Source organism: Patagioenas fasciata, chromosome 5 (genome assembly GCF_037038585.1).
Source record: "Patagioenas fasciata isolate bPatFas1 chromosome 5, bPatFas1.hap1, whole genome shotgun sequence".
Taxonomy (NCBI): Eukaryota; Metazoa; Chordata; class Aves; order Columbiformes; family Columbidae; genus Patagioenas; species Patagioenas fasciata.
In genome coordinates, this window is record NC_092524.1 from 14,155,297 (window position 1) to 14,168,910 (window position 13,614).

The window sequence follows — 13,614 nt, forward strand, 5'->3', positions numbered from 1 at the left end:
CCATACGGCAGTATTAAAAGTATCTGTTTGTATATTTGGAACTCTTAGCATTTGTTCCCAGAACATACTCAAATACGATAACTGTGGTACAAACTCTGAGTTAGAAACATTCTTTACACCTTGTAGTCTAAGTAGATTACACAAGAGGAAAGAAGGGTACCCTGAGTAAAGTAACACGTTTGTAATCACGGTCTGCGTCAGCATCAAAAAGCAGATAATCCAAAATTCTTCTACCTCCCTGTTCAGTACCCTAAGCACTGGCACCCACCGTTCCCTGAGCTACACGAGAGCCATACATTGTTCCTCCTCTTACAAATGCAACTGGAAACACTTGAGAAGCCACTGCTCTCCCTGCTAGAACTTACTGTCCCTCCACCTAGACATTACATGGTTTGAGCTGTGGTTTCAACTAACTCCCTTTGCCACACAGCGACACTACATTTCAAGCATTCACACAGGCATTTACTGCACCTCAGCTGAGAGGCAGGAAAGAGGAGCTAAACGTATTATTTCTTCTGTCCCTCCAGCTAGACGTGCAACAACATGCCTGTCTACACTCTAATCTAGGCTATATATACACTTCACCTCAGCTATTTTAAAGATGAAGCATAAAAAGAAAGAAAAGCAGTCAAGATTTAAGCTAGCACTTAGCTATACCCCTATTCCATCTTGTTGGGAGCAAGCAAAAACTCTTACAGAAACAATGAAATTCTCTTTCCTCACTGGTCTGAAAAGACCAGGTTTGTTCCTGCTGAGGAGAAACTTCATCCATTAACTTTGCCTGAAGCACCAAGGATTTTTCTGAGTTTCTTTTTCTTTTTAATTCAGTTTGTTCAGTTGATCCTTTATGATGCTTGGTCTTGAATTTATAGAGAATAAAGGACAAATATGTAGGTAAAAATTTAAAACATAATTGGGAATAATCATACAATAACAGAAGAAGATTCTCTAGCTTCTGTAATTCTGACACCACTGAGGTAGTGCCAAGATTATGCTTTATATTATAGCAGAACAGGTGAGAAGCGGAAGAAAACAATTAGAACCATTACCTTACGTGGCCAAAATATTTTGAGTGAAGACCAAATTTGAGTGAAGACAGAAATGCACAAAGACCTCAGTTCAGATAAAGCCCACTGCTAATTATTGCCTGAAGAACACTCTTTTAGAATCAGAAAAAAAGCTGGTAGAACGCAGAGAGAATTTGGAAACAGAAAAAGTCATTATAAACAAATATGATTTATCTTTAGAACCTGATATACATTTGTAGACAGGCATTATTAATTCCTGCAGGTAAACAACAGAGTTCTAAACAAGGGAAGAAATTAAATCTGGATTAAATGTTCATCTCTTGATCAAAATTCTTAGTACTTTCACATTAAACACAAGTTGATTATAAAGAACATATTTATGTAGCATCAGTAATTCCTAAAATTCCCTCTAGAGGTTACGCATAACCTTCTAGACAAAACAAGCCCCAGAAGTTTTTAATCTTGACCATGTTGTGTGGTGATCATTAAACAAAGGAGCAGGTCAGTGAAGAAATTCATAAGCCAGAAAAATACATAAACCACCACTAGTGAATAAGGATTCAGTCCTCCAAAGTGCTAAGCATGTTGGCTCCAATCCAACAAAGTACTTAACTACATGCTGAATTTTAAGCACATACATAGTCTCATTTCCACTGAAATTATTCACAGGCTTTAAAGCTTGGCATGTGCTTATATTGCCTATTGAACTAGTACCAGAGCACCTAGGATCTTCCAGGACTTGAACCCTGAGAGTTATCAGCTGGACCTGAAAGAGCTCAAGCAAATGAATTTTCTACCTGCCTTGGTCAATAACTCTGAACTCCATTGTAAAGATGTGAACCATTCAGACTACAAGTAGAAGAATGAGGACTCGGCAGCCATTCCTGTGGTCCATTGCATTTTCTTTTGGTTTTGGTGTCCAAAAAAAAAATAAAATCCCCTTAGGCCTAAAAAAACGACCAAAGCCCATCAGCTCCTCTTACTGAGAAAAAACATGTGCTGCTGAGTTCAGCTGTAAGAATCATCATTGCCTGAATTATTGGGAATAAATGTCAACTATCCAATTCATCATTGCTATTTATTTTAATATAAAAATTGTGATAAGAGGCAAACTGCTCTTCACACATCTGATCGTATGCGTTATGGCTCCAACACCAGCAAACAGGCAGGCTGTGGCTCTCAATGACTTCTGGCAAATAAGAGCCTCTTACCTAGCGATTGCCTATACCGCAGCTCTGGAATTCACCACTGAAGCCCAAGCATGACCTATGAAAACTGGTGTGACACCAAGCGTGCTTTCAGACAAGCGAAACAGCAGAAGAGCAAAATGCAAATAAATTAATTTCTCACATCAAACAAGTAATGGCTAATGTTAAACAGCCTTTTATCTGTGTGCAAAAGGGGCTGGTTGTTTTATGTTCTGCTTTTTTTCTTTTTCAGGGCCTTATTCATTGCAAAAAAAAAAAAAAAAAGATGATACACCAAATATTTTTAAACACAAGTAAAGGCATTTTGTTAGAATCCGAAATTTAAAAGCCTAATAAGATACTGACACATTCATCAAGTGAGAATTTGCACAGAAAAACTTAAAGGGAATAGGAAGAACTAGATGTACCTTCACGTCTGAAACAAGATTCAAAACAAATCGTGAAAGACTATTTTGTGTAGTGGCTGCTGTGCCTCATTTGGACAACTATATTACATCATGGCATAAAAATTAAATAGTGAACATGCATAACCAGTAATGAGGTGACCCTAAAATTATCAGACAGTGGACTACCACAATCTAGCAGCTTTAACTAGAGAGAACACTGTTATGGAGAGCCCTGATCTGCAGCTTTGACTGAAAAAAGCTGACATGCACCAAGGCATATTTTTACATGCTCAAGAATTCTAATCAAGCCATAGCAACAGATAATCCTACCAACCTTGGACACCCTTAGGAGAGATGTTGAGGATATATGGATCCTTCCCTGGAAGTTTCAGTGGCTCAATGCCTTGAAAGCTTCATATTTCCTGTATTTTTGGACTGCCTCCCTATTTGTTATTTCTATAACGCAACTACCAGGCCAGCCTGCATCTGTTATATAAACAGGGTGCAGTGGGCCCAGCCCAGACTAACATGCACAACTGCAGAACTGCAGGACATGGTCTAGGTTCTTCTAAAACAAACACCTATCATGGGAACTCCAAAAAAAAATTCTCACTAAAAGTACAAGAACTGCACAACTTTCCAGAAAGCTGAGAACACAGGAAAACTATTTTTCCCTTTTACATAACACAATATTCCCCGTTCTATACATCCCAGCTATCAACAGCTGTTCAGTCATTACTCCCACTCTAAGCTCAATTAATATCTCATTTGATTGAGAATGACAGAAGTGCTGATTTTGATATCTCATCCTCAGTTCCTTGCAAAGTGGAAGGGTAGAGATGAAGGAGGACAATAAAGTCATTAAATGTGCCTTGAAAGTCTGCGTCCAGTAATGCTGTTCTGTCCCCACACATCCTGAGTTTTTCAGTCTCTTTGCTTCTCACCCTATCCCCTTTCTTCCTTTTTCCCCTCTTGTTTCTGCTCATTCAAGTGTTCTCCCTCCCTTGCCATCAACAGAAACAGACTGCTTCGGGTTCTAAAGTATCTATTTCATTCCTGTTTTGCTCTTAGTGATGAAGGTTTGAGACTAGCTAAAAAGATCAAAAAGCTACCCCTATTCCACTCACAAATACTTTAAAGACATAAAACACAATTTCATTCCACATTCAGACCACAAATTGGTGTGCAAGTGTATTGGTATTACTAATTTATACTTATCATTCAGAATCTCTAAACCTTTCAACAACATTTGCTATCAATCACTTGCCAGAAGGATCAGCAAAACACAAAAATGTTTAAGATTCATGCTAAATATTCATGGGCTGTTCATAGATATAATATTTATATACACATACAAGACTTGCTGAAAAATACAAAAATGACCAAACTCAAACCTTCCCCAAAAGCCTACTTTTTCTTAGCAGTACAGATAACTTGTGTCCCAGAGTATCTGTTGTGGACATTGTGATGAGTAACAGAAAAGGAATATGGAGTTGTCTCAAATACAGTAAGCACTAAAGAGGACTTCTTTGGCCACTGTATGTTATCTTCTTAAAAAGACAGAATTACACCATCTATATATAGAAGTCTTAATAATTTAAATGCATCAAGCTATTACCAAATACTCTCTGACTACAAACAGTCTCTATACCTGTACAACAGCAACAAGAACATTTCAGTTACTATTGAGTTAAAGACATTCACTTTTCCCTCCCATTTTTGTCCTTTCATATCCCTTCCCCTCATCTTCCTCTCCCTTTGTTTTTTCATCCCTTCTTTTCTCCCACACATTTTCAAGAAGGTCCAATTCAGCAGTGTGGCATCAGCAGAGACCAGCGACAGCTGCTGTTCCAGCTACAACAGTGAGTGGATTTTAAGAAATCAAGGGATAGCTTTAAAGTTTGGGAGAGCTGTTTAAATTGAATATGTAATAACACTACTGAGGATTTGGACTTCGGCTACACTCAATAGGGGTGCTTCATTACCTACTTGTGGGAATGCCACTTGTCTGTGATGAGGTCACAGCCTCCTGGTGATAAATTCCATATCTGCTGTTTAGCCCGGTCAGCTGAAAACAAACCAGCAGATACCATGCTGATTTGCATCTAGTTACTGTTGATACTAAAGAGACAATATGGGAAAGACAGGAAGTATCATGTGGTAGCCACACTTAAACAGCATGAGGGGAAACGAGCATTCACCTTCTCTATCTAATCATCCCATGTTGAATTACCGAAACAGAAAGACTTCCACAAGAGGAACACAGTAATCAAAAACTATTTGGTGCTGGATTTGTCTGTTAGTGGTTCATTTGTTATCCTAAGCATTTTTGTGCCATTTTGACTGGGGGAAAAAAAATTTAAAAATCCATCAGAAGTAGAATCAGTAACAGCTTATGCCTTTAAGTTTACACTTCGATAAGAAATCACTCTTACATCAAATTCAGCAAAACAATTTCCTCCTGTTCCTTTTGCATTTGGTCATGTTATATGTTATATATTCACACCGTGAAAAATTGAATTCAACCTGTCCAAGGAAGGACTTCATAAATTAGAAACTCCAGCTAATCCTCAGTAATTACTCTTTGGGTCCCTCAACTACCTTCTCTCCTATGCACATTTTCTTTTTCCCTGAAAAGACTGTATATAAACACTCACAGCATTCAAAGCCTTTCACTTTTACACCATCATCTTGACTTTGTGTCTGTAATTTGATCCCATTCCACCACAGAGTGTTGTGCAATGGTGTTTTCAAATCAACTGTTAGAGGATACACGCATTCACCCCATCAAACACATGGCAGTATATCTGCACTACAATGCACACCAGTGTATCTCCACTGCCACCACTAGCAGAGTTTTTGTTACATTGTTAAAATCAGTGTTACAGACTTAATCATTATTGTTTCGAGGCAATGGTGAAGATTAAAGTAATAAGGAGAGTTTTCACTGACTGAGGGAAAAAAAGGAATCACAAGGAAAGTCTGTTTCCATGAGCAAGGAAAGAAAACTTTTTTGGCTTTCACCAAAGGCTCACTTAACTTCTTGAATACTCAGCAGACATGGTCCCTTGAAGCCTAGGCTGAGCATTGTGGGTGAGCAGAGACACACCTGAACTGACTCCACCACACCTATATGAGTTCATACAAAGAGGCAGCAAAGGGTGAAAAGTTGGAGGGGTTGTTGTACCTAGTGGGGACTGCCTGAAACTTGGCATCCCTCAGGAGCATCATGCATGTGGTGCAGAAGACTGAAGGCATGACAATGCTTAAGCGAACATATCCCTGACCTATGTAAGTCATTCCTGAAGAACAAAGGGAGCCTGTGAATTATTTACCTGCTCTCCAAATACGAAGTAGCCAGATGCCAAAATGGCCAATATTAGCACATTCTTCCACCTGAAGACAGCAAAGTGATTGCCCACTCAGTACTTTAAATCTAGGCAGATTTTCTAGCATAGAAATGCTGACAGGTATGTAATTTGGGGTACTCTAGGAGTGATCAAAATACATAAATAACACCACTAAGAAGAGTACAAAAGATATGCTGTACTACTGCTCAGCAGAAATGAGAATATGTTTTATCTTTCTCCTTTTCCTAGAACATTAGGTGGCAATAGCTTGCTCTCTTGATCTCTTCTGTTTCACATTTTTCCACGTCACTACGCTTGTCTAAACTTACTCCTCACAGCCAATGTAGCCACCATCCCACCCCAACACCAGTTAACTATCTTCTAGCTCATGAAATCAAGATGCAAAACTGATCATATCTAACTTGTTTTGAAACAAATGAAAATATTCTGTTGTTACTTTCAAAGAGAAATACCATGGGTACCATTATTTCTATGTGGAGCAAACAGGTAGTATAATGGCAACTAGAGCCTATAGAAGGCAACCGGAAAGCATGAAAGGGTTTTCCTGTAATTCATCTTTGACCTCTTGGGCAAGCAATGAGAGCAGATATAGATGGCAGAATGTAAGAACACATGCATGTAAAGCAAAGTGAATAGAAAATCTCAACTGTAGGCACTACCATACAAAAAACACTACTAAAAATATGTCGAATCATGCCTACTTACATACATTAAAAAAATCAGGGTGCACATCTACGTACACTTACACTAAAGTTTGAATAAAGTACATTCTTACTGTAGTGGCCTACATGAATCCCTCAGCAGAAGAAAAATGTGAAAGGGTCTGCAGGAAGGTAATCTGCCCTCAGCAGATCAGGTGTGACTGAAAGAAAAACAAAACAAAACCAAAACAAACAAACAAAAAAAGGAAAATGCACAGCCACAGCCTCCACAGTTAAAACAAGTCAGCAGTCAGAATCCCCACATGCTGCATATACTGTACCAGAAGAACCACTGAAAGATTAGGTATGGAAAGCCAGTTGTTCCAATATATAGTTTACATGAAATGAATTCTTGTTAATATCATCCTAAAGACATAAGCAACATCATGTAGACGAACCTGATTCCACCCTAAGTAAAACCAAGTTATATTCTACAGTGAATCCAATATAAACAGGGCCTTCAGATGCAACCTTTCTTCCAGCACAGTCACAGAAAGGTCTTTCCATGGAATCCAGAAGGAACTGCATCATGTCCTAAGGAATGCACTTGTGGTTATTGTAAAATGGCACCCTTCCACTTAAGTAAACGGAGTTATACTCGCTTATGCCAGCTGAAAATCTGTCAAATATCAAACTATATAAAAATATTCCTCTGAAATTGGTCAGCATTCAAATATCTATTAAATCCTTAAAAATGTTAATTCTAATAATACTGAGCCAGTCAAGCACATGGCACCTCTCTTATCCAGAAAGCTCCCAAAACGTGATTCATTATCTAGTTCCACCTATTACTTCAATAGCTGCATTTGGTACTTCTGAGGTAAAACGCTGCAAGTGTCCTTAGCATGTTGCTCTGCCACACGGAGGAAAGGAAGTGAGGATTAACTAAGTCAGTTAAAACTGTAAGAAGAATGTAGATGGGCAACTACATCCTATCTTAGCTGGAATTAGGCCATGACATTGAGGTTAACCCCCCTACTAGTGCAAAAATACCATGGCTTTTTACTAACCACAAATGGTCAGGAACTCAGTTTAACAAGCCCATCCACAACAATAATACAGATGTAAAAAGCACGCAGAACAATCTCTGAAAGTGTGGTATTCTAGCTCAAAGTGCTCACGTATGCATACACCAATTGTAATCCAAAACTAGGCAAAATGAAGAGAGATTGCAAGACTGATGTAATACAATACTTTCACAGTACAACCACCTGTTTAAAGATGAAAACTTCCTAAAAGCTTCCCCTCAATACTTTTGGAGCGTTAATGGGTAGAGCCTCTGTAGAACAGGAGCTATGAGTAATGAGGAAAGTTGCAGCACTCACTGCCTCCTCCACACTGGGACACTGACCGATACAGTTTATGAAGTAAACAATTCAACAGCAGCTCTTCCAGAGCAGCTCCTCACCAGGGCAACACACTCAGGAATTAAAGTCACATTTATTCCAGAAAAGAGTATCCAGATAGGGAGCACCCCGCAGTATTTTATGTCAATTTTCCCACATCAGCAAGTCCTTGGAGAAATGTATTAATTTTCCTTATGTTGTATAACAGTTAGTTGGAATTAGGAAATACATATTGTTTCATTAAAAATATTATGTTCCAGCACATGCATTTAATTTGCCATAAAGTATGGTATGTAAGAAATCACACCATCTTCAATAAATCTAAAAAGATATTAGCATTTTTGTTTCTAATAAAAGATATTTCAAGCAAGTAGTAAAATTTCAGTGGTATATGGAAGGGGTCTTAGAGAAACACACAAAAAAATACGACTATAAACAAGCCATCATTCTGGTAAGAGGAAATACAAACAACCAGAATAAAAATAGTTGATGCACAAAAGCCATAATGAGGGGGTTGCTCAAAAAATAACTTCTACTTTGAATGGTTTGGATGAAATACAAATTATCCACAGAAAAGTGTGGACTGGCATAAATGTTTGTACAAAATTACAAGTATATTTCTAGAAGTATGCAAGAGACAACCGCCTGCGTGCTGCACAAGGTCCCAACAACGCTCTGCGTAAGTACTAGTGCACAGAGTCCAAACCACTGCATTTTAATTACTATGCAGCCTCAGATATATTGCCTTTGATATGGAAATGTTCTTGTTCTCTCATCTTCACATACGGTCTCATGCACAGAAATCTTTATCTGATTCATAAAAAATAAACTAGAATCCAATCTCAACACCTGACCTCAGTGCTTAGAAGTTTTTTACTAAGCATGGTGTCACTATAAAAAGAATGGGTAATATTGGTGTAAAGTTAGATATTTGGAGCAATGATATGAAGGATTTGCAGTTAGGAATCAAATCAATACTGCGTCTCTGAGGTTTTAGAGTTGCCTGTTGCCTTATGTCAGTCTAGCAGTGACTGGAGAAACAATGGACTGCACACCTTTCTGTCTAGCTCAAGAAGAAAGATTTAAATGACATCCTGTCTTACCACCAATAGAAAAGATGTAACTTAGGCAATAAGTTCTGAAAATAAGTTCTGAAATCTAATAAATCACTAACATCAAACTTTCCAGCTTTTTAAAATGTGTATGTAATATTTTGTGCATATTTTAAAGGTATGCACTACAAAGTTCACATGTAAAGAAGTAAATGTTTCCCAAGCTTTATCAAACAGGTAAAATAAAGAATACTTAAAATATAAACCCAGTACTTTTCTGTATCCTACAGTAATATGCTGCCTGTAAGAAGGGTCAAAAATTTTACTTTGACAAATTCTACCAGTTACTTAGAAAAAAAAATAAACATTCAGACAAATTTAGATAATTCTCCTGGCTCTGTAGAATGACATTCTATTTTTATAAAGAATATGATCTGTGTAACCTCTCTATAGAAGATAATGACCCATCTGTAAATCATTTTGTTGCAGGTTATCTGTTTTTTATCACTTCTAGTACCTGTCTGTGCCTGATATGATACCCTTAAACACATTAACTTGATGGAATGTTTTGCCTGACTTCAAAAAAACCACCTATTGATAGATATTTATTCTCCACTAAAAATAAATGACTCTGATTAACCTAGTTTACCAATGTATCTAGTTTTATATTACTCTTTCCAATTCACAAGACTCAAGAAATATTTGATTAAACTAATTTCCAAGCAATGATTTTCAAACTTGGGATACTGTTCTCTCTCTTTTTAATTTAAGCAGACAAACCAGTAAACATAAAACTGATAGGAGTATTTTAAAATATACAAGAGGAGGAAAGAAATGTCTATGTACTGATTCTTGTTTCTTTAAGAGAAAATCCATTTTTCAGGTTCCTGTTGTACTAATTGAAAGAGAATTATTTAAAACTTCACTGAATACTTGAATATACGATGGGTATGTGTAGCAGTTTCACCAGTGCCAAAGAACTCTAGACTTTCCAAAAGACAGTAAACTAAAAAATTGGCAAGAAAGCTCTTACAATGATGTCACAAATATTTGTTGTTGCCACAGAATAATGTTTTAAAAGAACACCTACTTCTGTGCTGAAAAGGCTTTGGGAACATGTAATTATCCAGTTTTATCACTGCAGAAATCTGCTGCTTTCCAGCAAATATGTCTATCACATCTCTTCCTTCTGCACAGAGCTGCATCTAAGTACATATACACGTATTTCATATAGACATCACACCGGCCCAGTACACAACCTTACTAATGACAGCATTTTATCATATGTTTTTTCACAATATGTCATGGCCTGCAATGATACATCAATAAAATTAAAAGAAAAAAAAAATCTGCATGGCTTACATAAAATAAAAGGAAATTCAGTTTCTGTGGTTTGGTATCAAGTCCCCTAAAGTGCCCATTCTTGTTGTTCTGCCTAACGAAAAAAATAGAAAATGGTGTAAATAAAAATTGCACAAAACACACTGAAGGACACGAGTAGAAATGGGCTTACTAAGGCGCAAACTTGAAATGTGCACCTTTGTGTTTTGCTGCTGTTTGAAGTATAAGCTACGTGTGAGCTACCGAATGCATCACAAAGCAGTACTTCTCTCGCAGGTTCTGACATCATGCAGAAATGTTTCAAAGCTCTGTCTCTGTGATTTACTATATTAACTGAAATGTTTTAAAAATATGTCGCTGTATCACTTCAGTTGACATAGCTTATATATACACAAACACCCCTATTTACATAACTTATAAAACATTAGTCATTACACACAACCTCTGCCAAACCAGCCCGCTGATCTTTAAAGTCACACTATGGAAAAAGAAATATACATCACCTCATTGTGTGGGGTATAAAGAAAAGAGCATCACGGCTTCTCTTTCCTAAGTATTTTTGTTCCGTGAATAAATAAATAAATAAACAAAAGCCTTTTAAGTGTGATCTATGCACTTTTAAGGGGGAAATCAAATCAAACCAAGTGTAAAACATTAATGGATATGCTTCCTGAAGTGATATCTCCCAAGGTGATTTCAGTGTTTAGCAGATATAAGGTCATGACTAAAGAAACTTTCTAATGTCCACTGAGAAAAAATACATTTGTTTTTTTTATCATCATGCAAAGCTCTGGTCTTTACTACCACAAGATATTCCAAGGCCTCTAAGAACTGCAGACATACCTGGATACTTTCGACTAAAAATATGATCAAAGATGCAAAAAACATGTCCAAAGTGATTTTTTTCCCCCACTGAGCAAAAGACTTTCAGCTGGAAGTGACCACTAATTGTTGGCCATATATATGAAAACCCACTGGCCAGGGAACAAGCACTGGCAGTTCCCACTTGTGAACAAAATCAAACTGACAAGTGAAGGCAACTAACTTCGGACATCAGTTATTACCTTCTACAAATCAGGCACTAGTGGCCTTACAAAGGAAACTGATGGGCTCCACTTTGTTTCTCTTCTCGGTTTCACCAGTGTGTAAACTGGTGGAGGAAGGAAAAAATGAAGTAAAGTTACCTAAGTTAAGCTGAGAATCAGTTATAAGTGCAGGGACAGCCAGCCATCTGTCTCTCTTCCTTTACCCTGTGTGTTATACACATGACACTAGTCTGCACCCTGCGATCTAGCAGAGAAGGGCACTAAGTGAGCTATGAAACAACTCAGCTAAGTCTCCCAGCAGTACTGAAACAGCGTTCTGAACTGCAAGAAAGGGAGAGAAAATAATGCATTTAGCAGAGGGTGCGAGATTGCAGACCAAAGGGCCTCTTACATTCTCATCGCTGAATGAATTAAAGTTCTAGTGGAAGAGGTCGGAGAAATCAGGATGAGCGAAACAAAAAGTGTGACAGGAGAAACGGAGCCAGGAGCCGTAAATCCGGGGACAAGGCGGGCAGCCGCCAACAGCCAGAGCCTGCGGCCCGGCGGCCCTGGGAGGCGCGGGGTCCCCCGGCGGCGGCCGCTCCTTCCCCGAGGGGCTCCGGCTGCCCCCGCCCGCCACGGGGGCGGGAGCCCTTCCACAAGGCGGCGGGGAGGGAGCTGGCGCGGGCGGAGAGGGCCGGGGCGCTGCGTCGGGCAGCCCGGGGGCAGCCGGTCACTCGCTTCGGCCCCACGGCGCGGCCGGGGGGGCGCGGGGGCCGGAGCCGCTGCCGGGCCCCCACCCGCCTACCCCTCCCCCGGCCGCGGAGTCCGACGGCGGCCTGGGGAGCGGCGCTCGGAGCGATGCCCGGGGCTCACCTTCCCCTCCCCCCGGAGAAGTGCGCTTCAAAATGGTTTTGCAGGCGAGGTTGGCCTGGCTGCGCTTGGTGCATTGATTCCAAGTGCAGTGCCTGGTTTGGTTTCCGTATATTCTTTGGCTTTTAATAGCTAGCTGAGGGAAAAAAAGAAAGCATTATTGTTTTCTTTCTTTCCTTCTCTCATTGCCTATTCTAAATTTGACTCCAAAGTTTAAGCAGTTGAATTGGCTAATTCTGAATACAGTCTATTGAGAGACCAGACACAGCAGTATATCCCTGTATAGCAATAGATACAATGTGCTGAATTGGCAGTCTAATTATAAATGTGGCATTTGGACCTCCTTTCAGACCCAGTGCCACCTTACCTTATGAGGGAACTTCAACTACAGCAACTGTTCAAAACAAAATGCCATTACAGGATCAGCTTCACCCAACACTGGAATCAGCCAGGGGATTGTTTTACAAACAGCCTTTCTCACTTCACACAAGAATGTATTATAAGGAAAAGTTATGGACAGTGCAGAGTCTGAAGAAAATGCGTATGTAGTTTCTGCCAGGTGTCGAGCTACTTCAAACTGCAGCATACTCCAAATGACCTCATTATTTTCTTTTAAATGTACTCACTATAAATAGATTATTTCTTAGTTTTACTAGAATGAGCTGGTAGGTATGCTTGCTGTTTATATTCTGAGTGTAGCGTGCATGTAATGTTGTGAGCACAGAAACACGTAAAATATCCTGGCTCAAAACAAAAACCTGCAATAAGATCTTGCCAAAGAATCATGGTGTACTGAAAAGAAAGTTTTTTAAAGCGTCTTTTCCAGGGAAGTATCTGTATATGATTGCAGACTACATGCACATATCTCACATTCATTCTTATTATTTACTTTATGGTATAATGGCTTAATTAAATGAGTGGGCACAAGCACGTCAATAAAACAAGTCAAGTCAAGTCGAAGTCTCAAAACAGGTTTCAAAATTACTCCATTACACGAAAACAGAAAGAGAAATTCGTTAATTTTTGGACCTCAAAGCCCGTTTAGGGACTGGCTAAAACTGTTCTTCTGACCTCACCATCAGCACTGAAAATGGAAATACCAGAAACGTGTGGATGAGGGTAAAAGAAAACAGTATGAACAAAGTACCGCTCATGTGCCGAAGGCTATTTAAATTAGCTTAATAAACATATACCTTATCTACAAACAGCAGGCGAAGATATGGAAAGTTTCACCGTCTATGTTTTTGGGAAACACCCCTAGGACAGAGCTAATCTGTCGTCCC

General features: G+C 39.0%; 1 protein-coding gene across 7 annotated transcripts in view; it reads right to left on the minus strand.

The window, feature by feature from the left end:
* SOX6 (SRY-box transcription factor 6) overlaps nt 1-13,614 on the minus strand; it is a 380,628-nt gene that overhangs the window by 360,257 nt on the left and 6,757 nt on the right. The gene's annotated exons all lie outside the window — the stretch shown is intronic.